Genomic DNA, 24,645 nt, shown 5'->3' with positions numbered 1-24,645 from the left:
ACCCCAGTTTATATAGTTAAACTTGAGTCCTGCTTAGCTGTCCCTTAACCAATCACTTTAAACTAAAGTCCTACAACACCGTATTTTTTACCAATCCTAGCCCATAACAAAACAGCTCTTTAACCAATCATATCCCAACACCTTAGTGAATTTAAATCTTGCAAAATTAGTTACACCACAGAGAGAAACAATCAGAGACCAGACAGATAAACAATAGAGAGGTAGGGATCTGTGACAGAGATCGGGGCTGGGACTCCTGAAAACAACTCTCTGTCCCACCAGCTCCAATTAAGGGAAGTAAAATAGAGCTGGCTAGAAAAACCTGGCTGATTGGGAAACAGCTGCCAGCCTAATTAGCCTGGGGTTATAGACAGGCCCAGAGGAAGGAAACGGGGGAAGCCAGAGAGGGGAAGGAGAGTGCTAGCTCTTCCCTCCTGGCTGCAAAGCCCAAGAAGCCCTTAAGGCTGAAACCCCCAAGCTGTAGATGGTGGGATTGCACCCTGTGAATAAACTGCACCGGTGATTGCTGAACCTGAGTGGTTTTTGGAGCAGAGGCAGGAGTGAAGGAGCCCTGCCACATCCTGTTACAGGACCATATTGGTTGATCTATGAGCCGCTAATGTGAGGTGACTGTGGAAAACGCTAATGCAGCCCTAGGATGCATCAGGTGAGGTATTTTGAGTAGACACAGGGAAGTGTTAATACTGTTATACAAGGCACTGGTGAGGCCTCATCTGAAATACTGTGCTCAGTTCTCTCCCAGGTTTAAGAAAGATGAATTCAACCTGGAACAGGTGCAGAGAAGGGCTACTAGGAGGATCAGAGGAATAGAAAACCTGTCTTATGAGAGGAGACTCAAAGAGTTTGTCTTGTTTAACCCAACCACATGCAGGCTGAGGGGAGATATGATTGCTCTCAATATATCAGTGAGATAAATACCAAGGCGGGAGAGGAGTTATTTAAGTTAAGTGCAATGGGGAGAGAAGAACAAATGGCTATAAACTGGCTATCAACAAGTTTGGGCCTGAAATTAGATAAAGGTTTCTAACCATCAGAGGATGAAGTTCTTCTGAAACAACTGGCCTCCCAGGGGGAGCAGTGGGGGAAAAAACCTAAGTGGATTCAAGTTTGATATGTTTATGGAAGGGATAGTATGATGAAGTTGTTGCCTACAATGGCATGTAGGCAATCTGCAACTGTTAGTACCAAATATCTCCAATGGCCTGTGATTCAACACTAAATGCACAGGGCTTTGAGTTATTACACACAATTCTGTCCCAGGTGTCTAGCTGTTGGGTCTTGCTCATGTGCTCAGGGTCTAACTGATGGCCAGATTTGGGGCTGCAAAGGAATTTTTCCCTGGATCAGATTGTCAGACACCCTGGGAGGGGTTTCACCTTCCTCTGCAGCATGGGGCATGGGTCAGTTGCTGGTTAAACTAGTGTAAATGGTGGATTCTCTGTAGCTTGAAGTCTGTAAAGCATGATTTGAGGACTTCAGTAACTCAGCCAGAGGTTGGGGTCTACTACAGGGGTGGGGTCCTTTGGCCTGCAATGTGGAGAAAGAGGAGATGATCATGATGGTCCAAAAATCATCCAAAGCACACGACTTGGTGGTGATGGGGGACTTCAACTACCCAAGACATCTGTAGGGAAAATACAGCAAGGCACAGAAGTAGTACAAGGGGTCTACCAATAACTAACGTTGCTCCCACCTTCTGACCTATCAGGTCCTGCCTACCTGTGTCCCCAAGATTCTCCCCATAGGGTATTATTTCTGGGGTCAAAATGGACACATGACCAGAAGCAAGGGGTAGCATGTGACCCTACTAAGAACTTCCCCCATCACCCTCTGCCAATCAGGGTGGGTTTTGCCCCCGTAGGACCACCCTGACAGATTTCACCAACTGGGGTAGGTTCCAGGGCAGGGCAATCCATCTGGTAGTGAGTCATGTGACCCCTCTAAGAACTCCTCCCACCGCCCTTTACCAATCAGAATGGGTTTCAGCTACAGAGGACCTCCCTGAGAGCAGATTTGACCAAATAAGGCAGGTTCGGGGTGGGATAACCTGCCCAGAAGGGGGTCGTGTGACCCCTCTAAAAGCTCCCCCTACTGCCCTCTACCAATCAGAGCACAGCACCACCACCCTGTACATCCCAGTGCTGCGTGGAAGAGGCCATCTCATTCCAAGAAGGCGTGTTTTAGAAACTTATGGAAACGGTGAGGGGAAACATGGATTCCTTCACCACCTCCATGAGAAGTTCAGAATTTGTTTTAACTCCAAGGGCCTTGGATTGCCTGAGGAGAAAGTGCTACATCGGCGACAGTCCTGAGGAGGAGACGAAGAGGGAGCAGCTAAAGGGAGCCCGTTGGCTCAACTGTTGATGGATACTCCAGAACCAGACCCTGAAACCCAAGCGCTCATGAGGATGACCGATGAGCATGATGGCCTCTCATTGTGTACCCCTATGGAGGAAGGCGACCGGATCTTGTGGGAGTCACCAGCGGACAAGGTGAACGTAAAAGACGTCGCACAGATAAACGAACAATTAAGTGACTGTCAAGGATGGGGTGTAATGGATTAGGAACCAACCTGGGGTTGTGTAAATCTAAAAACAAGCTGTACCCTTTTATTTTACTTAAAGTGAATTTTGTAATGTGGTATTACACCACCATGGGTTCGGCTCTGGCAGCTACAGTTTCAAGCTTAAGAGTAAAAAGAAAAGGAGTACTTGTGGCACCTTAGAGACTAACAAATTTATTAGAGCATAAGCTTTCGTGAATGCATCCGATGAAGTAAGAGGTGGGGCAGAGGGAGTTATCTGGGGCCCCACACCCCCGTAGGGATGGCTCTGCCCCTTGCATTGGGCACAGCCCGCACAGGGGCTGGCTAAGGGATAGGGCTGGTCGTGTTATGCAGACAAAACTACACAGGATCTTTTCAGGGCACAAGCAAGATGTCACATTTATTATAACTCAATTCGATTTATGACCAATAAGCTAATATCTAATACCTGTGTGTGTGTACACACACATACACACACACACACACAAATGCATCCGATGAAGTGAGCTGTAGCTCACGAAAGCTTATGCTCAAATAAATTTGTTAGTCTCTAAGGTGCCACAAGTACTCCTTTTCTTTTTGCGAATACAGACTAACACGGCTGCTACTCTGAAGCTTAATAGTGAAAGTCACTGCTGCTACTTGTTTGAGTTAGTCTCTGGGAACACAGAAAGACCAAGGGTAGTGACCACACAGACATTCACCAGTACAAAGTCTATTCTATTCTTTAAGTTTTATTAAAGTTTCAACTAAATTTATAATTACCCAAGCATATGGAAATTTTATACAGACCTATGCACAAGTTACAAATATAGTTATACTCGCATCCTTAACAACAGTGTTAGGGTCTGATGGGGGTCTCATGGCTTGATCACTAGTAGATAAATGATTCCTACTGGAGTCTCCCATAGGGAGCTCAATTTTCCCGTTCTGGGCATCCCCTTTTTAAAATGGGATTCTATCTATACCTACCTTTTATTTTATGTCAATAAAAGTGTCAAACCTCTTTTCTTTTTTTTTCTTTTTTTTTTTTTTTTTTTGGTCTGTGTCCTCTGGAAACTTAATGGACCCCAATTTTCTATAGGCTGTGTAAATTCCCTTTGTTCTTATTAGCATTGACATACAACTTGTATCCTGTGGTTTAAGACACATGTCAGAGACGGATGTGCCTTTACAGTATTTTTATGATCTAATATTAATCTTCTGGTTAAATTTTGTGCAATATTACCACTTGGTACCGCTTTTCCCATAATCTTAGGGCATTGGGTTATTTCTCTGTCATTGGTTTAAGTTATTATTTCTTGTCTCCAAGGCCTAAAATAGCTAAGCTAAAGTCTTACAGGCCTCAACCTACATTTCGGCTTGTCTTACTCGCGTCTGCCGAAGATTTCTTAAATCAGACCTGAAAGCTGTTAGAGTAATAGAGAGAGGCATGTCGATCGGACGTTTTGCCTCATTGTGATAGTTGTAAAAAACATGGGTGTGGGGTGGCCGTAGAGTTTTAAATTCTATCCTCAGTAGTCAAACTATCCATAAAAAGAGACCGTGTTTAGTAGACCTGACTTACACCGGTACCAGTCTTTGTTTTGTGGCTGGGTTCTTGCCTTTGAATAGCATTTAGGAGGCAACATACAGGTGGTGATTTATGTGGTGAAAGTCAGGTGGGTTTTTTTTTAAATGGGGGGCCCAGTGTACCCCAAGACTTTTTTCATCCTGTTGCACGATGTGCATTACTATGGGGTTCTGGATGTGAAAAAGTTGTTCGGTGTGAAAAATTATGGTGAGTTTTGCCATGCGGTGTACAGTCACGGGCACTCTGGCAGGTATCGTCGCTGCCTCAGCGTGAGCGTAACATGCTCAGACAGTGTGAGCGTGCAGCTGAGATGTCCTAGGTGTAGACTGTATTGTCGCTCTAAAAAGTGTTTAGACAGACACGGCGACTGCGCATCGAAAAAACTTATGTTGGAAGTGTCAGTCCTACATGGACAAGGGGCACCAGTGTAAAGGAAGGCATTGTAAGTAATGTTAGGTTTTGATCACTGGTGATGTCGACAGCCACCTGTGTTTTATGGATAGCATTAGAAAGCCTGAATCATCAGAAAAATATTTTTTACAATTTTGAATGCCTGTAGGAGACGGCGTTGCATGTTCCCAATTACGTTTTTGCTATGTCCCTAAAGCCGGGAAACTCCTGGGAATTTAAGGGCGGTGAGTGTCTTTCTTCCCTTTGCTAAGACCTTTATTGGCAAAAAGTTCCGGGACTATATGTTCCTAGCGCACAATTCCAAAGGTTCTGATGCGTATTTTGTCGTTAGACAGTTATGGAAGGAAAAGATGTGCATAGAACTGATCACTCAGGGTTGTAAAGTAATGTGTGTGTGTGTGGGTGTGGGTGTGGGTGTGGAAGTTAAGGCCCTGGGCATTTGCTTTATAGACTCTTTAAACGTCTTGCCAATGAAGCTTAGCAAGCTCCTGCAGGCGATAAGATTTGAAGGTTGCAAAGGGTATTTTTTTAACACTTTAGAAAACCAAAATTATGTGGATCGTATGCCTGGGTGGAGCACTATGATATTGACTATAACAGGGTTCAAAAAAGAACTAGATAAATTCATGGAGGATAGGTCCATTGATGGCTATTAGCCAGGATGGGCAGGGATGGTGTCCCCAGCCTCCGTTTGCCAGAAGCTGGGAATGAGCCACAGGGGATGGATCACTTGATAAATGCCCTGTTCTGTTCATTCCCTCTGGGGTACCCAGCATTGGCCACTGTTGGAAGACAGGATACTGGGCTAGATGGACCTTTGGTCTGACCTAGTATGGCTGTTCTTATGATTCCCAGGGAGAAAGCAGAATTTCTTGACTGGCATTGGGACAACAGATATGAGCCATTTGACTTGCAGAAAGAGTTTGCATATTGTTGTCAGCAGGATGTCAAAATTTTGAGACGGGCTAGTATCCTGTACAGAGAAGAGATCATGAAAATGACAGAGATGGGAGATACTGCAGAGAGAGGCCCTGGTAAATTCACAGAGATAAAATTGTGTATAGATCCTTTCCAGTACATAGCCATGCAGACAGATGCCAGTGTTACATACAGCTTTATGTTTTTGCAGTCTAACACAGTAGCTCTTCTCCCTCCAGACAACTATCACAGGCAGAAAAAGAGACATTCGACCACCTCTATTCAGTGGCTGTTGTATACAGCTCACAAAGACAATATACAGATACAGCCTTCTTTACAGGGTGGGGAATTACAGGTAGGCCCCTACTTTCCAGATGGTTACATTATCATTGATGGGGTACACATGGCCTTTGAGTTTAACGGGTGTTTTTTCCATGGCTGTGTCACCTGTTGTTGTGAAAAATCACAGAACCCTATGACAGGGACAACTTTTGGGTTTCTTTATTACAAGACACAGCTCAAGACCGACTGTCTCAAAAGACTTGGTTTTGTAGAGAGGACCCTCTGGGAGCACAAGTGAGAGGTGATGATAGAAACAGACGGGGAGCTTGCAGATTTCTTAAACGAAGTCCAGCTGCCTCAGCCTCTCTTGCCTAGGGATGCTCTTTTGCGGGGAGGACTACCGCTATCTGCCCATATTACATTACTGCAGTAAAGAAATCCACAATTATGGTTTTACCAGCCTGTACCATTTCATAAACAAAAGCAAAGAATACCCTATTGGACACCCCGATATAGTTCATGACAAATTTGGACCCCTCCAAATTATTTTGGAATTGCGAAAGTTAAAGCGTACCCCCCGCGAGGTCCTTTTTCCTGTTACCTGTCAGAGTGGGTGGCAAACTTCTGTTCCTGCTATGCCGAACCTGTGAGGAAACCGAGCAGCGGGAGACCCTGCGCCCGTACTGAGGAGGAGAGGGCAATCCGGGGGACTTGGCGCATGGTGGAATTGAACGCGGCCATAGCAAAGGGATAGCTGTTTGTTTGTTTTTTTGTTTTTTTTGTTTTTTTTCAATTCCAGCCATGGTAGGGTTTCTCAACCAGACCTGGACGGTGCTACCAGAACTCAACCAATGAGGCAGCTCCTCCAGATAACATCCTGTTCATCACGCTCGTAGGCGAGCAGGGCCCTCCCTCGCTGTCAATCTCCGAGGAAGGCCGCGCCTCTTTGCTTTCACGCCCCTGGAATAACCAGTCTAAAACAAAGGAGGAAGTTAGCCGTCTCAGGGCTCAATCCCTCCAGCGGAGTCCAAGGCCCCAAACCCTCAGGCAGAGTGGGGCACACCAAGCAGTCTAAAGCCCAACCCTCTGGCAGGGTAGAGCCTGGTATAGTCTGGGAACCCAGGCCCTCAGACAGGGCAGGATACCAAGTAAAGTCAACCCTCAGGCAAGGCAGAGCGGTGAATAATCCGGGGAACCCGGCCCTCAAGCAGGGTGGGGTACCAGCTGTCCCTGGGCCACTTCCTGTCCTCCCCTTGGGGTATACCTGGATCTCGGGGTTGTCCTACATCTCCCCTGGATACACTGAATGAGGTAATCCCAACCGCTCCTCCATATCTGGCTTATCTAGTAGCTGGGGCAGTTCGGACGAGTCCTCGGGACACCAAAAGTCCTTCGCTTAGCCCCACAGCCGTCCCCTACCCTCCATGGGAGGGACTACCCCCAAGGAATGCCCCCTTCGCTGCTTCTCCCTCAGCCCCAATGATTCCCCCTTCCTCTCCCAGACATTCCCCACCCCCCCAAATGGGGAGGTTCCTCAGTGATGTACTCCCTGCTCCTTACATGGGGGGCTCCCCTCCTCCGACTCCAATGGTGCCCCCTTCCTTGCCCATCCCCCTGGACTAGAGACCTTCCCACCCCTCCCTTCACTTGGGTTCTCCCCAGAGACCTTAACATCCCTCCCAGCCCCATGGACCCCCAGAAATATCAGCCTGGAGCAAAGGGCTGGACTGGGGCTTTCTCCTTTCACTCCCGCTGGGGTGTGCGGGGATCCTGGGCACCTTTCTAGAGGAGCATTTGTAACTAAATTGGGGACACCAGCCTTTCATAAGAGAGAGCTCAGGTTTAGACCACAATCCTTCAATCCTAGTGTCACCATTGATAAAATTGGGTCAGCCTTGTAGTTAGGGTGACCAGACAGCAAGTGTGGGAAAAATTGGTACGGGGGTGGGGGGTAATAGGAGCCTATATAAGAAAAAGCCCCCATAATTGGGACTGTCCCTATAAAATCAGGAGATCTGGTCACCCTACTTGTAATTCACCAAGGGGGAAACTAACCAGCTCTTCAGATCCAGGAGAGGGGAGATCAATCCCTTGTCAGAGTTGATGCACATAGAGGAATCCTGTTACATTCCTGGTGTCCTGGCACCATCGTGTGGCCATTTCCTTTCCCTTTTTTTGGTGAAAAGTTTTGTTATTTTGCACAGAAACTTGATTTCCTCAGGAGAGCCCCAGGACAGTGGGCTGCCTCCATGTACCACACACCCGCTAGAAAATAGGGTGACCGGATGTCCCGATTTTACAGGGATAGTCCCCATTTTGGGGTCTTTTTCTTATATAGGCTCCTATTACCCCCCCCCCACCCCCATCCCAGTTTTTCACACTTGCTGTCTGGTCACCCTACTAGCAAGTGACGGATGAACACATGTCATGGAGACGAGGTGGCTGTCCCAGTTAAAAATCATCTCTCTTCTTCAGCTCAGTGACAGCCTGAATCGTCCCCTATCCCAGCAGAGCCCCAGGGCTGGAATCAGCAACAAACCCCTCTGTAGGTAGCAGGAACGAACACAAACATTTGCTTTAAAAGGCGCTGTCTCCTTCCTTCTCAGGTAAGATTTGTCATTATGGTAATTTATCTCCATTACCAGGTCCCTTCTCCCAGGTGAGGGATGGGAGTGGTGCCGCCTCCCCATCTTTCAGTCACTCTGGGAACCTGTCTCTACTCAGAACTGTCCATCCATCCTGCTCATTAAATTCTCAGGAATGAATCATTTTGCTAGTACATGTGACACCGAGGAGAAAAGTATTTTGTGAGATGCATTGGTGGTATAGTGGTGAGCATAGCTGCCTTCCAAGCAGTTGACCCGGGTTCGATTCCCGGCCAATGCAGGGGTGTGTTTCTTTTTTCCCCTTGCCTGGAATTGGTTTAATTTCAGTCACGTTGTGTGATAATCACGTTCTCAACACAACTGGCAGAGAGTTTTTGGGCTAGTCTCCACTGGCAACACTAAAGTGGCTCTCGGCGCTGGTGCCCTGTCTACACTAGCGCTTTAAGCGGTGAAACTTGCTGCACTCAGGGGGGTGTTTTTTCACACCCCCGAGCGAGACAGTTGCAGCGCTGTAAATTGCCAGTGGAGACAAGCCCTAAGTCCCACATGCTAGCATGTCCTTAAAGACACAGTGAGGGGATGCAAGGGGCAGGACTAGATAGTGAGGTGTAGGAGTCTTCCTTGTGTAGTATGAGAAAGTCAGAAACTGTGGGAACGTGCATCTGTATCTCCTTCTCTTGGGTGTTTTAACTCCTGCTGGCAGAGGTGTTTGTATCCTGCTCAGGCATGGTGGAAAGAAAGCGGAAATATAAAGTTTTGTGTCCGCTTTTGCTACTGCAGATTCTCATGAGTTACAAAAATAAGGATTCAGAGTAGCAGCCGTGTTAGTCTGTATTTGCAAAAAGAAAAGGAGTACTTGTGGCACCTTAGAGACTAACAAATTTATTAGAGCATAAGCTTTCGTGAGCTACAGCTCACTTCATCGGATGCATTTGGTGGGAAAAAAAAACCACCAAAAAAGTTTTTTTTTCCACCAAATGCATCCGATGAAGTGAGCTGTAGCTCATGAAAGCTTATGCTCTAATAAATTTTGTTAGTCTCTAAGGTGCTAAAAATAAGGATGTAAACAAAAGGGAGAGGGGCATAAAGGGAAATATAAACCAAAAATGGTCATGCAATTATGTAAGCAGAAGATCGTGGGTAAGCCAAGCCCTTCAAAATAATAACAATTAATAATAAAAAGGACTGAGAGAAGAGCTCAGGGATGTTGAGATCCCACTGATATTGGAACTCTCATTACTAGAATAAAAGTTCAGACCCTTATGCTGCAGCCTATAGGGAACTGCTCTGGGGCTCTCCGCCGTCGAGCAAAAGTATGGCAGCTCTCACACTTCAGTTCCTTGCTCTGGATTTGGAGGAATACGGGTGAAACTAGCTGATACAATCCCATGGCACAGGGCACACGCAGAGAGAGGCGGCTGGGCCCTGTTAACACGGGCAGCGACTGACACATCCCAGGGATTAATTTGTAATGAAAGAGGTGCCCGGGACGAGCAAAAAAAATTTTTTTTTTTTTTTAAAAGATTTTTCACTGGTGCAGCGAGCCCAGAGGTGCCCGGTCCCTGAACTCCCCATGGCACAGGAATGTGACCAAATCTCCCTCCAGGGAGCAGGGGGGTTTTCCCAGCCCAGAGCTGGATTCCCTGCGTGTCCCAAACACCCTGCATGGGGCCCGGCAGGGCAGGGCCAGGGCCAGGCCCGGGCCTGCTGCAGGGTGGAGCGAGCAGGGACACATGTGGGGCGGATATGCGGGGAAAGGCCCCCAGCACCAGCCCTTCCCCCCCACCCCACAGCCAGGCTCTTACCCTGAGATACACTCCCCCCCGCTCTCCCCCGACTGACCCATCCCCTCATTCCCGGGCCCAGCCTGGGCTCCGAGCTCTGCAGCTGAGCCAGGGTCCCAGCAAGTCTAAGCCAACCCTGGTGACCCCATTAAAACGGGGTCATGACCCACTTTGGGGTCCCAACCCGCAATTTGAGAACCACTGCTTTAGCTCATAAAAAAACTGATAATATCTCACAGCCCATCTTGTTGCCTGTCGTGAGTCACCTGGGGAAGCAAACCACCACTTGAGGAACGTCAGACTAGATCATTCATTTTCTGAATGGGAAGAGCCCATTACTTTGTATATGGGCCTATTGTGAATGAATAGTTAGTTAGCTGCTATGCCAGGTGTGGACTGAGCCAAGGAACGATTCATTCCCATAAACCCCCAATTCAAAAATCTTTCCGTATTCAGAATCCAGCTCACAGCTGGGCCCAGTGTCCCTTTCCCTGCCGTGTCTGTGTCACAGCCAGAGAGACTGGCTCCAAAATGGCAGTAGCACTGGTAGGACAGCAACGGCTCCATGAATAGACAGTAACGAAGTCCCCAGCCAGAGGGAGGGGAGAGAGAAGCGGAGGAGAAGTAAGTGAGAAGGGAGGTCACAAGCTCCCAGACCTGCTCAGCTCCAGTTCCTGTCTCAGCACTGGACAGATCTTACCCAATCCCCACCTCTGCCTAGATCCTGCCCTGCTGGGGAATGTGCTCCCCTCGGGGACCATGTCGGGCGGGCGTTAAAGGGTCTCCGTGGGGTTAGCCCTGGTGGGAAGGGTCGGGTCTGCACTGCAATAAAGCGACTTCAGTGTTTTGCGAGCAGCAGAGCCTAGAACATTTCTCTGCGGGGAAAGAGCCTGGGGGAGGTGCTGTGAAAGTCACTAAAGCTGCTTCTGAAACCTCTCCAATCCCCCTCCTCACCCCGACAGGCTGTGGAACGACATCCCCCTTTCCCTCCAGATGGGCCCAGCCTCCCAGGGGACGGGGAAGAGCAATGGCTGCCGGGGAGCTGGCTCAGGTAGGGATTATCAGGGAGTTCCTATGGGTTCCCTCTACACTGACAGGGGCAGTAAACCCAGAGGAGGTGGGAGCTTCTGGGGAGTTGAGTCTGGAGGTGGGAGGGGGCAGGAAACCCACAGGGTGGAGGAAAGGAGCGGGACAGGGTGTGACAGACCTGCTGGGACTTGTTTAACCTGGGCCTTACGTTCTAGGAACAGACCCTTGGGGGCTGGGAGAGGAAACTGCCCGATTGATGGGACAGGAAACACCCCTCGGACAGGGCTTGAGAAATGACCAGACTGCCAGTGTTGAGCCTGAACCCGCTAACCAGAGGCTGCTGGGAGATCCAAAGGGGCTTAGGGGAGATGCCCCATCCCCTCATGCCCAGCTGCTGGCAATGAGGCGGGTGTTTGGATTGCCGCCAGGGAGCTGCCCCTGGGCACTGCTGGGGGCTCCATGTCCTGTACCAGCCTGTGAGGCATGAGAATATCCTGCCCTCCTCTCTCTGCTGGGAGGGACAAGGGGCTCTCTCTTTCTCCCCTGATTCTGATACTTCCTGGCCGCTCTGAGCGGGATGTGGATGGGATTCTGCTGACTGAGGCACCTAGGGCTTCCATTTGATTTGGCCCCATTCCCCTGAAAATAGTGGGGTTGTGATTGGAGCAGCAGGTACTGAGTGTTGGATTCTTGCTCTTTCAGGGGCCGGTGACCTTCGAGGAGGTGGCTGTGTATTTCACCAGGGAAGAGGGGGGGCTCTGCTGGACCCCGCTCAGAGAGCCCTCTACAAAGGCATCATGCAGGAGACCTATGAGAATGTGACCTCGCTGGGTAAGGATTCCTGTCCCCTCGGGTATTAGAAAAGGCAGTGAAGAGTTAAGATTCACGTCACCCCACAATGCAACCTCAACTCTGCCCTGTTTCAGCATCACCCCAGCCTGCCAGTGACACACACACAGACACACACACTAGCACTCTGCCCTCCCTGGCTACACAACATTGGGAACAGAGCCCAGGAGCAGAACAGCGCGAAGTCTGACATGCGGCTAAATGCTGGTATTCCAGTCTGTGGAACGCAACACAAACAACGGCATGATTGTTGATGATTTAACTGGGACTTGGTCCTGCTTTGAGCAGGGGGTTGGACTAGATGACCTTCTGGGGTCCCTTCCAACCCTGATATTCTATGATTCTATGATTCTATGTTCTCTTAGTCCTTCCTCGTAGCTATTATACATTCATAGATTAAAAAGCCAGGAGAGACTATTAGGTCATCTAATCAAAGTTACCCCGGTGCTGAGCTGAATACCTTGTGCTGAACTAAATCATCTTCCAGCAAGGCATCCAGTCTGGACTCGAAGACTTCAGGAGACGGAGAATCCTCCACTTCCCTTGATGATGATGATTCCTTTTCCAGAGGAATTAGTCTGTTGCTACTGAGTTATAATATCTAATTCCCTAAGCTCGTCCTAGGTACTAACTGAGGCAATCTCAGCACCACTAGCAATTATCTTTGAGAACTTTTGGAGGACAGGTGAGATCCCAGAGGACTGGTGAAGGACAAATACAGAACCTGTCTTTAAAAAGGGGAGCAAAGTGGACCTGTGAAATTGTAGATCTGGCAGCCTTACTTTGAGAGTTGGAAAGAGACTGGAACATATTCTTAAATAATCAGTTGGTCAGCACCTGGAGGATAATAGCATTGAGGAATAGTCAGCATAGATTTGTCAGGAACAAATCCTGCCAAACCAGCCGAATTTCCTTCTTTGGCAGGGTTACTGGCCTAGGGTATGACAGGGAAGCAGCAGATTTGCTATATCATAATTTTAGTACGTCCTTTGGCGCAGGCCCACATGCCATTCTCATAGGGAAGCTAGGGAAATGGTGTCAAGATGAAATTATTATAAAGATGGGTACAAAACTGGTGGAAAGACAGTACTGTATTTTAAAGTGCAGCAAGGGAGAGTTAAGTTAAATATTAGGGGGGAAATTGTGACTACCATAGTAGTTATGCTCTGGAATAGGGTTCCAAGGGAGGTTGTGGAATCCCCACCATTGGAAGTTTTTAAGAACAGTTTAGACAAATACTTCTCAGGGATGGTCTAGGTTTCCTTGTTCCTGCCTTAGTCCATGGGCTGGATTAAATGACCTCTTGGAATCCCTTCCAGCCCCACATTTCTGTGGTTCTATCATTCTATAACCTTCCCCATGCACTGGGGGATTTTTATGCTCTTTTCCATTACACCTGACTTTCTATTCCCTAACTCCTCAAAATGTGCTTTCCTGATCCCTAACACCCCTGACATACTTCACTCAGTGGGATGGGATGTGGAGATAGAGTTGATCCCCTCCTCTCTATCCTCTGGGGGAAGTGTTTGGGGGAGTTCATTTCCTGATCTTTTTTCCCCAACTCTCCAGCACTTCCTTTGGTTTCCTCTCCCCTTTTCTATCCCTGCTTCTGAGGTTTCTCGCTCCGTCTCAGGAGACGATGGGATGGAGAGTGAGAACAAGGAGTGGAATCCACAGCAGGAAAATGATGAGCATGTGGAATTACCATGGGGGATTACCACAAGGAACTAAGGGGAACAGGTCCATGAGTCGTGAAGACTGGCAGCAGGGAAACAAATCGGGGGAAAAAAGTGGCTAAATCAGTTGTGAGAAAAATCACAAGGACCTCAAGGAAAGTGTGGGCCCCTTACTGAATGAGGGAGGCAACCTAGTGACAGAGGATGTGGAAAAAGCTAATGTACTCAATGTTTCTTTTACGCCTCTGTCTTCACGAACAAGGTCAGCTCCCAGACTATTGCACTGGGCAGCACACCATGGTGAGGAGGTGACCAGCCCTCTGTGGAGAAAGAAGTGGTTTGGGACTATTTAGAAAAGCTGGACGAGCACAAGTCCATGGGGCCGGATGCGCTGCATCTGAGTGCTAAAGGAGTTGGTGGATGTGATTTGCAGAGCCATTGGCCATTATCTTTGAAAACTCATGGCGATCGGGGGAGGTCCCGGACAACTGGAAAAAGGCTAATGTGGTGCCCATCTTTAAAAAAGGGAAGAAGGAGGATCCAGGGAACTACAGGCCAGTCAGCCTCACCTCAGTCCCTGGAAAAATCCTGGAGCAGGTCCTCAAGGAATCAATTCTGAAGCACTTAGAGGAGAGGAAAGTGATCAGGAACAGTTCACATGGATTCACCAAGGGTAAGTCATGCCTGACTAATCTAATTGCCTTCTATGACGAGATAACTGGCTCTGTGGATGAGGGGAAAGCAGTGGACATGTTGTTCCTTGATTTTAGCAAAGCTTTTGACACGGTCTCCCACAGTATTCCTGCCAGCAAGTTAAAGTAGTATGGGCTGGATGAATGGACTATAAGGTGGATAGAAAGCGGGCTAGATCGTCGGGCTCAACAGGTAGTGATCAATGGCTCCATGTCTAGTTGGCAGCCGTATCAAGTGGAGTGCCCCAAGGGTCGGTCCTCAGGCCAGTTTTGTTCAATATCTTCATAAATGATCTGGAGGATGGTGTGGATTGCACCCTCAGCAAGTTTGCAGATGACACTAAACTGGGAGGAGAGGTAGATATGCTGGAGCGTAGGGATAGGGATACAGAGGGACCTAGACAAATTAGAGGATTGGGCCAAAAGAAATCTAATGAGGTTCAACAAGGACAAGTGCAGAGTCCTGCACTTAAGACGGAAGAATCCCATGCACTGCTACAGACTAGGGACCAAATGGCTCGGCAGCAGTTCTGCAGAAAAGGACCTAGGGGTTACAGTGGACGAGAAGCTGGATAGGAGTCAACAGTGGGCCCTTGTTGCCAAGAAGGCCAATGGCATTTTGGGCTGTATAAGTAGGGGCATTGCCAGCAGATCAAGGGACGTGATCATTCCCCTCTATTCAACATTGGTGAGACCTCACCAGGAGTCCTGTGTCCAGTTTTGGGCCCCACATTACAAGAAGGATGTGGAAAAATTGGGAAAACGTCCAGCAGATGGCAACAAAAATGATTAGGGGACTGGAACACATGACTTGTGAGGAGAGACTGAGGGAACTGGGATTGTTTAGTCTGCAGAAGAGAAGAATGAGGGGGGATTTGATAGCTGCTTTCAGCTACCTGAAAGGGGGTTCCAAAGAGGATGGATCTAGACTGTTCTCAGTGGTAGCAGATGACAGAACGAGGAGTAATGGTCTCAAGTTGCAGTGGGGGAGGTTTGGGTTGGATATTAGAAAAAACTTTTTCACTAGGAGAGTGGTGAAGCGCTGGAATGCGTTACCTAGAGAGATGGTGGAATCTCCTTCCTTAGAAGTTTTTAAGGTCAGGCTTGACAAAGCCCTGGCTGGGATGATTTAGTTGGGGATTGGTCCTGCTTTGGACATGGGGTTGGACTAGATACCTCCTGAGGTCTCTTCCAACCCTGATCTTCTATGATTCTATGAAACCACTGCCCAGTGGAGAATCCTCAAGGGAGAGAGAAAATACATATGTGCCCTAAGTGTAGGAAAATCTTCCCTTGGTGCTCATGCCTTATTAGACATCCGAGCATCCACACAGGTGAGACCCCCAATGAATGCTGTGAGGGCGGGAAAACCTTCATTTACCCCTCAGACCTTAGGCGGCATCAGATGGTCCACACAGGAAAGGCACCCTATAGATGCTCTGAGTGCGGGGGGAAAAGCTTCCATCAGAGGTTACACCTTATTTAGCATGAAAGAAGCCACAAGGGAGATAAACATCATTAGTACTTTGTCTAATGCTAACAATAAAAGTTGTGGTCTCTCAGCGCCCAAAAGTGAATGGTCCAGTTTTGCTTTTTGCAGCTTGCCCTTCTTTGGGTGAATCTCCAAAGACCCTTTCTATCAACTGCTTTGTTCCATGAGTCATGGGAGTGTGAGTCCCCCTTACTACATCATACACAACACTTGCACATCAGCTCCAGGTGTGGGAAACACAAATGACCTCAGTTAGCCAGATTGTTGTAAAATCTACCTGGGCCTTGTCTCCATTAGCATTTTTTTAGGTCAAGTAAGTTATCCAGATGGAGGATTGGAACTATGTTTTCTATACTGACATGGCTGAAGTACAGTAGTCTGGTTTAGCTAGCATGTTTTCCCTTCACTTGTCCTAATCTGCTCCAAGTTTCCTAGTCTAGACAAACCAGTATCGAGATGCTAAAACTTTTGCAAATAATGGAACTGAATACTAAGAAGAAAGCTCTGAGTGAAGCAGGTTTCAGTGGATTGGAGGACAATACAGTAAAAGCTGTGTCGTTTTGGGGGTTTTTTTTTATCTGGCATTCTGGGGGAATGAGGGGTGCCGGTAAGTGGAAAAATTCCAGTTAACTAAAATGGAGGGAGTTTGGGTGGGGGGGGGGGCAGCTCGGGACAGGGGGGTGGGGCACGGGAGGGGTTTTGGGGTGCTGGATCCTGGGGGTGCTCACCTTGGGCAGGTCCCAGCAAGCAGTGACCAGTCCCTGTTGTTTCTGGCTCCACAGCTGCCATTGGCAAGGGACCACAGCCAATGGGAGCTGCAGGAGTGGGGCAGGGGCAGCGCACAGTCACCTAGCCAACCACCTCCTGCAAGAGCAGCAGGCACAGGTCATCGCTTTCAGGGAGCTACCCGAGGTGAGCGCCCCCCCAGATCCAGCACCCTGAGATCCCTCCCTTGGCATACGTGCCTTCTCCAAGAAGTCTCTAGTATAGTGGATTGTGTGTGGATGAGCCTTAATGCCGTCTGGCTGTAAATGGCTGTCGTAACTGAAAGGCTGGTTGTGGGTGTTCCCAACGTCATAACATTTTTTCAGTAACACATGTAGCAATACTTCATAACTTCACATATAACGGTATCACGTACAATCCAACAGGATATTAATGTTCAGCAGATTAAGACTTTCAAAATGATACCTCCCAAGGCATACTTTGTACAAAGCACCTCATAATCATATCACCATGGTAAATATGGGGGTGCCAGAGTGTTTCTTTGGGCTCCAGAGTGTCACACCTCCTCCCTTAGTTTACTATATGAGTGTTAGTCACTGATTAACGTGGAGGCAGTGTGCCCAAGGTCGTCCTTAGATTTTGACCATACAACTCCCAAGTGTTGCTAACATAGTAGTGTTTCCCACATGTGCTCTTGCAAAGTTCTGTGTACCTCTTAACACTTTCTGGATCAGTCTGATGATCTCAAAAGTTAGCCAGTATGCCTTCTCTGGGTTGCTAGAAAGTCTCTTTCTATCTGTGCAGCATTGTTAACCCTTCTGCTTTTCTAGCTTGTATTATCTCAATGCAGATATTAATGTTTTCTAGAGTATAGGTACCTTGGCATTCAGCCACCAATGCCATGAGGTGGTGTGCCTCAGTTTCTCCTTTCTCTCAGCAGTCCAAGTTTATTATGGTTTCTCTGCTGAAACAAGCTTCAAGCCGGGTTATAGGTATTAGCTGAGAAGCAGCATTACCATAAAGCTTCTTAACACAGGGGTGTTCTTATTCACCACTCCTAGCATGTCCAAAAACTTTTCCCCAAAATTGTGTATATTTTTTTCATAGGATTTACCATCAGAACCAAATTCTTTGTCATAAGGTTTACCATTAGTATCAAACCTTTTATCATGAGATTTAACAGTAACATCAAATCCTTCATCACAGGTAGGCGTTTCCAAATATCTTTATCTTCTGTTCAGACAGTCGGGTTATTCAATACCCACATTGTCTCTCCCAGCTCCTTCCTGAACCTTAGCATGTGTTCAGTTACTGGTTTTTCTTTTGCTCCAATGTTCCCTTCAGTATGGATCTCCAATCCAATCGTATCTTGTGGGCTATGGTACTCCAAGGTCTGGTGAGATAAGAATATAGGGGGATTTTGCATATTGTGGATGAGGTAGCATCTCTAGCTGATGGCTTTGAGCAGACTCAGGCCTCTATTGAGAATAAACCAGAGAAAGAGGAGTGTAAACCAGGTGGGAAGCAGGGTTCCCATTTTATGTCTTGGGGGAAAAAGGAGGCACATCCCCAAAACCATTTCTCTAATCCCCATGGTGCACTACCCTGTGTCAGTCCTAGAGCACCGTGAATGGGCTCAATAGACACAAGGAGCATCGGGTGAACAGGCACAAGCAATGTAACTATAGCAGTTTGTTGATGTAAATTAAGTATCGGGGGTAGCCGTGTTAGTCTGTATCCACAAAAATAAGGAGGAGTCCGGTGGCACCTGAAAGACTAACAGATTTATTTGGGCATAAGCTTCTGTGGGTAAAAAACCCACTTCTTCAGATGTTTACCCATGAAAGCTTATGCCCAAATAAATCTGTTAGTCTTTCAGGTGCCACTGGACTCCTCCTTGTTTTGATGTAAATTAAGTTTACTTAACTCTGTAGTGTAGACAAGGCCTTGCTTTCCTTGTCCTTCAAGGGTTGTTGATGCCATGAGCAGAGAGAGGGAGGAGTGTTTTTGGGCGTTTCACCCTCTTTTCTTGTAGTGACTCTTGTGCAAGAGAATGGATCTCCAGCTGAGTTTCAGGAGACATAAAATCTGTCTGGATGGGAACCTCAAGCTGTTCCTTTGTCAAAATGTAGATTTCTCACTCCCACCATTTTCCCAGCCAAAGAATGGCCACTTAGGTGGGAAGTCTATTTGATCTTACTGACATCTGCCTTTCTGTCTTTGGGGAACTGGTCTGTTTGTGTTCCCCAGAACTGCAAAATGTCTTAGCAACACCACAATAGACTCATAACTTTACATACAAAATTGCCACACATATTTTAACAAGACTGTGGTGATCTGCTGATTGAGTTTTCAAATGCTACCCCACAAGGCATACTTTGTACCAAATTTATCATAATCCTGTAAAGGGGTGAACATATGGGTACAGACTTATGGGTACATAAGGATAAGTGCAGGGTCCTGCACTTAGGATGGAAGAATCCAATGCACCGCTACAGACTAGGGACCGAATGGCTCGGCAGCAGTTCTGCGGAAAAGGACCTAGGGGTGACAGTGGACGAGAAGCTGGATATGAGTCAGCAGTGTGCCCTTGTTGCCAAGAAGGCCAATGGCATTTTGGGATGTATAAGTAGGGGCATAGCGAGCAGATCGAGGGACGTGATCGTTCCCCTCTATTCGACACTGGTGAGGCCTCATCTGGAGTACTGTGTCCAGTTTTGGGCCCCACACTACAAGAAGGATGTGGATAAATTGGAAAGAGTACAGCGAAGGGCAACAAAAATGATTGGGGGTCTAGAGCACATGACTTATGAGGAGAGGCTGAGGGAGCTGGGATTGTTTAGTCTGCAGAAGAGAAGAATGAGGGGGGATTTGATAGCTGCTTTCAACTACCTGAAAGGGGGTTTCAAAGAGGATGGCTCTAGACTGTTCTCAATGGTAGCAGATGACAGAACGAGGAGTAATGGTCTCAAGTTGCAATGGGGGAGGTTTAGATTGGATATTAGGAAAAACTTTTTCACTAAGAGGGTGGTGAAACACTGGAATGCGTTACCTAGGGAGGTGGTAGAATCTCCTTCCTTAGAGGTTTTTAAGGTCAGGCTTGACAAAGCCCTGGCTAGGATGATTTAACTGGGACTTGGTCCTGCTTTGAGCAGGGGGTTGGACTAGATGACCTTCTGGGGTCCCTTCCAACCCTGATATTCTATGATTCTATGATTCTATGACTGTTACACTATGTAAACAAATTACACAAGAGATGGTGAAAGATCACATTGACCCCTCGTAAGATAAGGAGGGAATGACAGGATAATAGATTAAAATGTTTTGATCAAACTAGCAGGTACAAAGGTGGTAGCAACATATGGAATATAACGCACAACTTGTTTCTATCAGTGTATAAAAGGAGAAATAGGAGGGGCATCTTGTGCTGGTCTATAGGACAGCATGCTGGTGTGATGATTGAACTGGTACCATGATCCTGGGCATACGTGTGTTAGTGTAGCTGTAGCTCCTAGGGAGCACAAGTATTCTGCTTTGTCGACAATAAACCTGGCCGAGAGCCTTCGCCACAGAACCAAGTCTGTGGTCTGTCTGTGTGAATGACATTGAGTTCTGCTGAATCAGTACGGTGCACTCTCGGCGCATGCAGGTAACACAGGAGCTCCAAGAACAGCAACGCTAACAGCATTGACAACAGCAGCCTTAACAACACTGCTGTACTAACGCAACTAGGCACCAGGTAGCCCTGCTTGTTCCACAGGCTGACAGGTTCTTTTTCTTAGCATGCAAAGAATTGCTCAGTCCCTTTGGAAGACAGGCTTGTTGTCAGTGTGGGGATGCGGTTGTCCTTGGGGAGAATCTGTGGCAGACGGCAGCGCTCACTCTGCTTTAGTCTCTATATTTGGAGGCAAGTCTTGGCACACAGTAGCTTCCTGGGAACTAGGCACTGGTGTGTGCTGAGATTTCTGGAGTAGGGGATTGTCCATGTGCTGTTTGCCTCTGTTGCAGGACAGGTGTATTTAGTGTAAATAGAGCAAATCATGTTTAGAGTTTGCCCAGGCTCTGTTCACTGATTTCGCCTTCACTGGGAAGCAGATCTGCAAGGCCCAGACCAGGTCAGGTGGATAACACTGAAGTCGGTAGGATAATAGGATAAGAAACAATAATGACGATACAATAATAATGGTGCCTTTAGTTATTAGTTTAACAGGGCCCATAAGTGTAAGAGTTTCCCTGGTGCCAGTGGAGGATTAACACATGGGCCCATGGGACTCTTCCCTTTCCCCCCCACCCCAGAGTCTGCTGCCCTGCTCCTTCTCTTGCCCCAGAGGCTCTGCCCCTAGGCCAGGCCTGAAGTCTGAGGAGGGCTGTGGTAGGGTGACCATATTTTTCCCCCCCCCCTGCACAGAGCTGGCTCAAGCTGCTCGCCCAAGGTCCCCTCCACGGGGGGCTGGGTCAAGCTCCACAGCCCTCACCCCCCGGTGTGGGGCCTTGGGGGAAGGGGAGGAGCAGGGCCCCATGGTGAGAGGGGTGGGGGGCCCCAATAATCTTTTTACCCCAATAAATCCTGGTGCCTCCCATACAGTTCAGTGAGACCGTTCCTACTCCTGGAAGCAGAGAAACTAACTGCAGCCGTGACCCAATCAGGCTCAGGCCTTTGCAGTTGAGCATCCTGGGTTGGATGCATTTTGACGGGGGAGCTTGAATCCTCTGTGCCCAGCCAAGGTGAGGACTTTTTCCAGCTGTAACCAGCCCTGTAGGGCAGCTTTAGTTGGCACCAACTCCTGAGCCAGAGACTCCAGGTATTTGAGAGAGACCTCAGGGACCATGCTGGGGACGGCCATGAAAGTGACTCTGCACAGACAGCCCCTTCTTTCCCTCATCTCTATTCCTGTTAGCAACTTCAGGAGCCGATGCAGACATGGGAGAGTGAATGACCCAGGAATGGGGCTCTCCCAGCCAGAGGGGACGGGGAAAGGAGATAGAAAGTGGCAGTGGGAGAAAAAAGGTGGGGAGAGAGATTCTGCCCTGACACGTGTATTGCAGCATCCCTGGGCAGATTCACTTTCCTGTGAACAAAGAGAGGGGCAAAAAGAGAAAAAGCCAGTTCCCACCTCTTTCTACTGCTCCTACTGCAAGTGCTGCTGTGGGGACAATATCGGGGGAATCCCCCAAGGGCACTACTCTAGTTCTGTTTTTTTTTTTTTTTTTCTAGCATTTGGTTGAAAGCCTGTGTTACTGGGAGAGTTTCAAAATGTCTCGGTGGGTTTAGTCCTGGTAGGCTGAGCCAAGTGACAAATATTTTACCAACATAGAATCACAGAAATGTAGGGTTGGAAGGGACTTGAGAAGTCATCTAGTCCAGCCCCCTTGATCATCCCTCAAAGGTGTTTGTCCACCCTGTTCTCAAAAAGCTCCAGACTGGAATTTCACAGTCTCCCTTGGTGAACTATTACCCTTCTAAATTTAAAGTTTTTTCCTGATGTCTAACCTAAAGCTTAATTGCTGCAGATTAAGCCAATTATTTCTTGCCCTACACCGGTGGACATGGAGAACAGTCGATCACCATCCTCTTTATAGCAACTATTCACATAATTGAAGACTGTTACCAGGTTCCCCCCTCAGTCTTCTTTTCACAAGACTAAACATTCCCTTTTTTTTTTTTTTAACCTTTCCCCATTGATTAGGCCTTTTTAAAAGTTTTTGTCATTTTTGTTGCTCTCCTCTGGACTCTCCTGACTTTATCCACATCTTTTTTAAGGTGAGGTGCTCAGAATTGGAGACAATGCTCTCAGGGAGGATTCACTAGTGCAAAGTACAGTGGCACAGTTATCTCCCACATCTTACATGGGACAGTCCTGTAAATACAAACCAGAATGATGTTAGTCATTTTTTGAAACTGCATCACATTATTGACTCGTATTTAATGGGTGAGTCATTATAACTGCCACATCCTTTTTGGGGGTACTACCTCCCAAGCAATTGTCCCCGTTTTGTCATTAAGCAGGAAAAATCCAATTCACAGGTGTAATATTTTGCACTTTCTTTTTGTTGTATTTGACCTTGTTGATTTCAGACCAATTCTCCAATTTGTCACTGTCATTTTGAATTCTAATCTTGTCCTCCAAAGTCCTTGCAACCCCTCCAAGGATGTCCTCTCCAGCAAATTTTATGCGCATACTCTCCACTCCATTATCCAAGCCATTAATGAAAATAGTACCAGACCCAGAAGAGACAAATGCAGGACCCACTGGATCTGTCCTCCCAGTTTGACAGCGTACCATTGATAGTTACTCTTTGAGTGCAGTCTTTCAAGCACTTGCGTACCCACTGTTACCCGCTCAATTCCGAGCATCCTGCCTATACCCTACCGAGGGCTCAAGGCATGACCCAGTTAATTTAGGCACCCTTTCCCTACTAATGCTCGGGGTGTAAGACGCCTATCCTTACCCACAGGGCTCAGGAAAACACCTGGTCAGTTTAAGTACCTGCCCTTTCCCATGGGGTTCTGGGTTTTACTGGCCTGTGGACCCTTTGCCCAGTGAAAGAGCAGCTGTGCTCTAAACATCTATTTATTAGCAACACACACAAAATACATATACCAAGCAAATCTCTTATGATCACCACTCCCAATATACAGACAAATTTCACCCGATGGCCAGTCAGGATCCACACCTCTGGGGTTTCCTGGCAATGCCTCTGCACATCACAGTTGTGCAGAGGGGTCAGAGTTCCAGCAGCTTGATGGAAATGGTCCGGAAATGGTTCCCAAAGAGCACTGTTTTTCATTTACATTATATAGGTAAAACTAGCAATTGCCTTCAAATTTACTAAACTATCGCATTATCCCACACTCCTAAATAACAATTTTAACCAATTACACACTGTCCTCCTTCCTTCCTGTAAATGGTGGATTCTCTATAACTTGAAGTCTTTAAATCAAGGCTTGAGGTCTTCAGTAACTCAGCCAGAGGTTATGGGCCTATTTCAGGAGTGGGTGGGTGAGGTTTGGTGGCCTGCCATGTGCAGGTCAGACTAGATAAACAGGATGGTATCTTCTGGCCTTAAAGCAAATGAGTCTATGAGTAGCTTGAAAGCTCGTGTCCTGTACCAACAGAAGTTAGTCCAATGAAACATATTACCTCACCTACCTTCTCTGTCTATTGGTTGAACACACAGTTATTAAATAAGGTCACGGTAGTGGATCAATGAGTTAACAATGATATTGGATTGGAATCCAGTCAAATCATCATAGTCATAAAACAGAAAATCCACCCTTATAAATCCTAAAAAATAAATTCTGAGAGGCAGCTGTTCATTTAATTATAAACCCCAATCAGAGAGATTCACCCGGGCAGTGCAATCCACACTAAGGTAACTGAATATTTCAGTACTGGAACCAAATTATTCATGTTTAAGCTACAACCTCAAAGCCAATTAAATCTTCCTCCTTAGATTTCCTATGGGCTAAATCCTTCTCCTTCCTCCTCCGACACAGAACCAGACATTACTGGGGCTTTAATAAGCAGAAATTTAACAGCTTGTCACTGAACAGTTTACAGTTAACAGTTTAGTTTCTTCAGACTTCACAGAATGAGGAGGAGACAGTCAAGCACTTCAGACGGCAGAGTTTAAGGATATTTAGATTTGGAGAAATAGTCTATCTGGTGTGTTCCCTGTGTGATCAACAGGTGATCAACAACAGGTGATTCCACAGGTGATCAACACTGGTGCAGACACTGACACAAACTATGATAGGAAAGCCAGGACATCACCGCGCTGTCTCATTATTATTAAGTTGCGTTATTTGCAAAAGTAAAAGGTGGTTTGTCTAGACTAGGAAATGTAGAATAGATTAGGACAGGTCAAGAGAAAATATATGAGCTAACCCAGACTTGTATACTGGGCAGTGTCAGTTGGCAGCTAATGGAGAAAAAGCCAAGGTAGATTTTACCACAATCTAACTAACCGATGTCATCTGTATTTCACCAACCTGGGGCTGATGTGCATTCCTAGTAAGATTTCAGAGTAGCAGCCACGT

The 24,645-nt window shown here is 47.2% G+C and overlaps 1 protein-coding gene and 1 non-coding gene across 2 annotated transcripts in view; both read left to right on the top strand.

Moving 5' to 3' along the window:
- Positions 1-24,645, top strand: part of LOC119849388 (zinc finger protein OZF-like) — an 875,044-nt gene that overhangs the window by 19,915 nt on the left and 830,484 nt on the right. The window lies entirely within an intron of this gene.
- TRNAG-UCC lies at positions 8,565-8,636 on the top strand. The gene has a single exon. It is a non-coding gene; the product is annotated as a tRNA-Gly (tRNA).

This window comes from Dermochelys coriacea, chromosome 28 (assembly GCF_009764565.3).
Source record: "Dermochelys coriacea isolate rDerCor1 chromosome 28, rDerCor1.pri.v4, whole genome shotgun sequence".
NCBI lineage: Eukaryota > Metazoa > Chordata > Testudines > Dermochelyidae > Dermochelys > Dermochelys coriacea.
The sequence above is the reverse complement of the archived record's forward strand: the minus strand, read 5'-3'. Positions and strand labels throughout refer to the sequence as shown.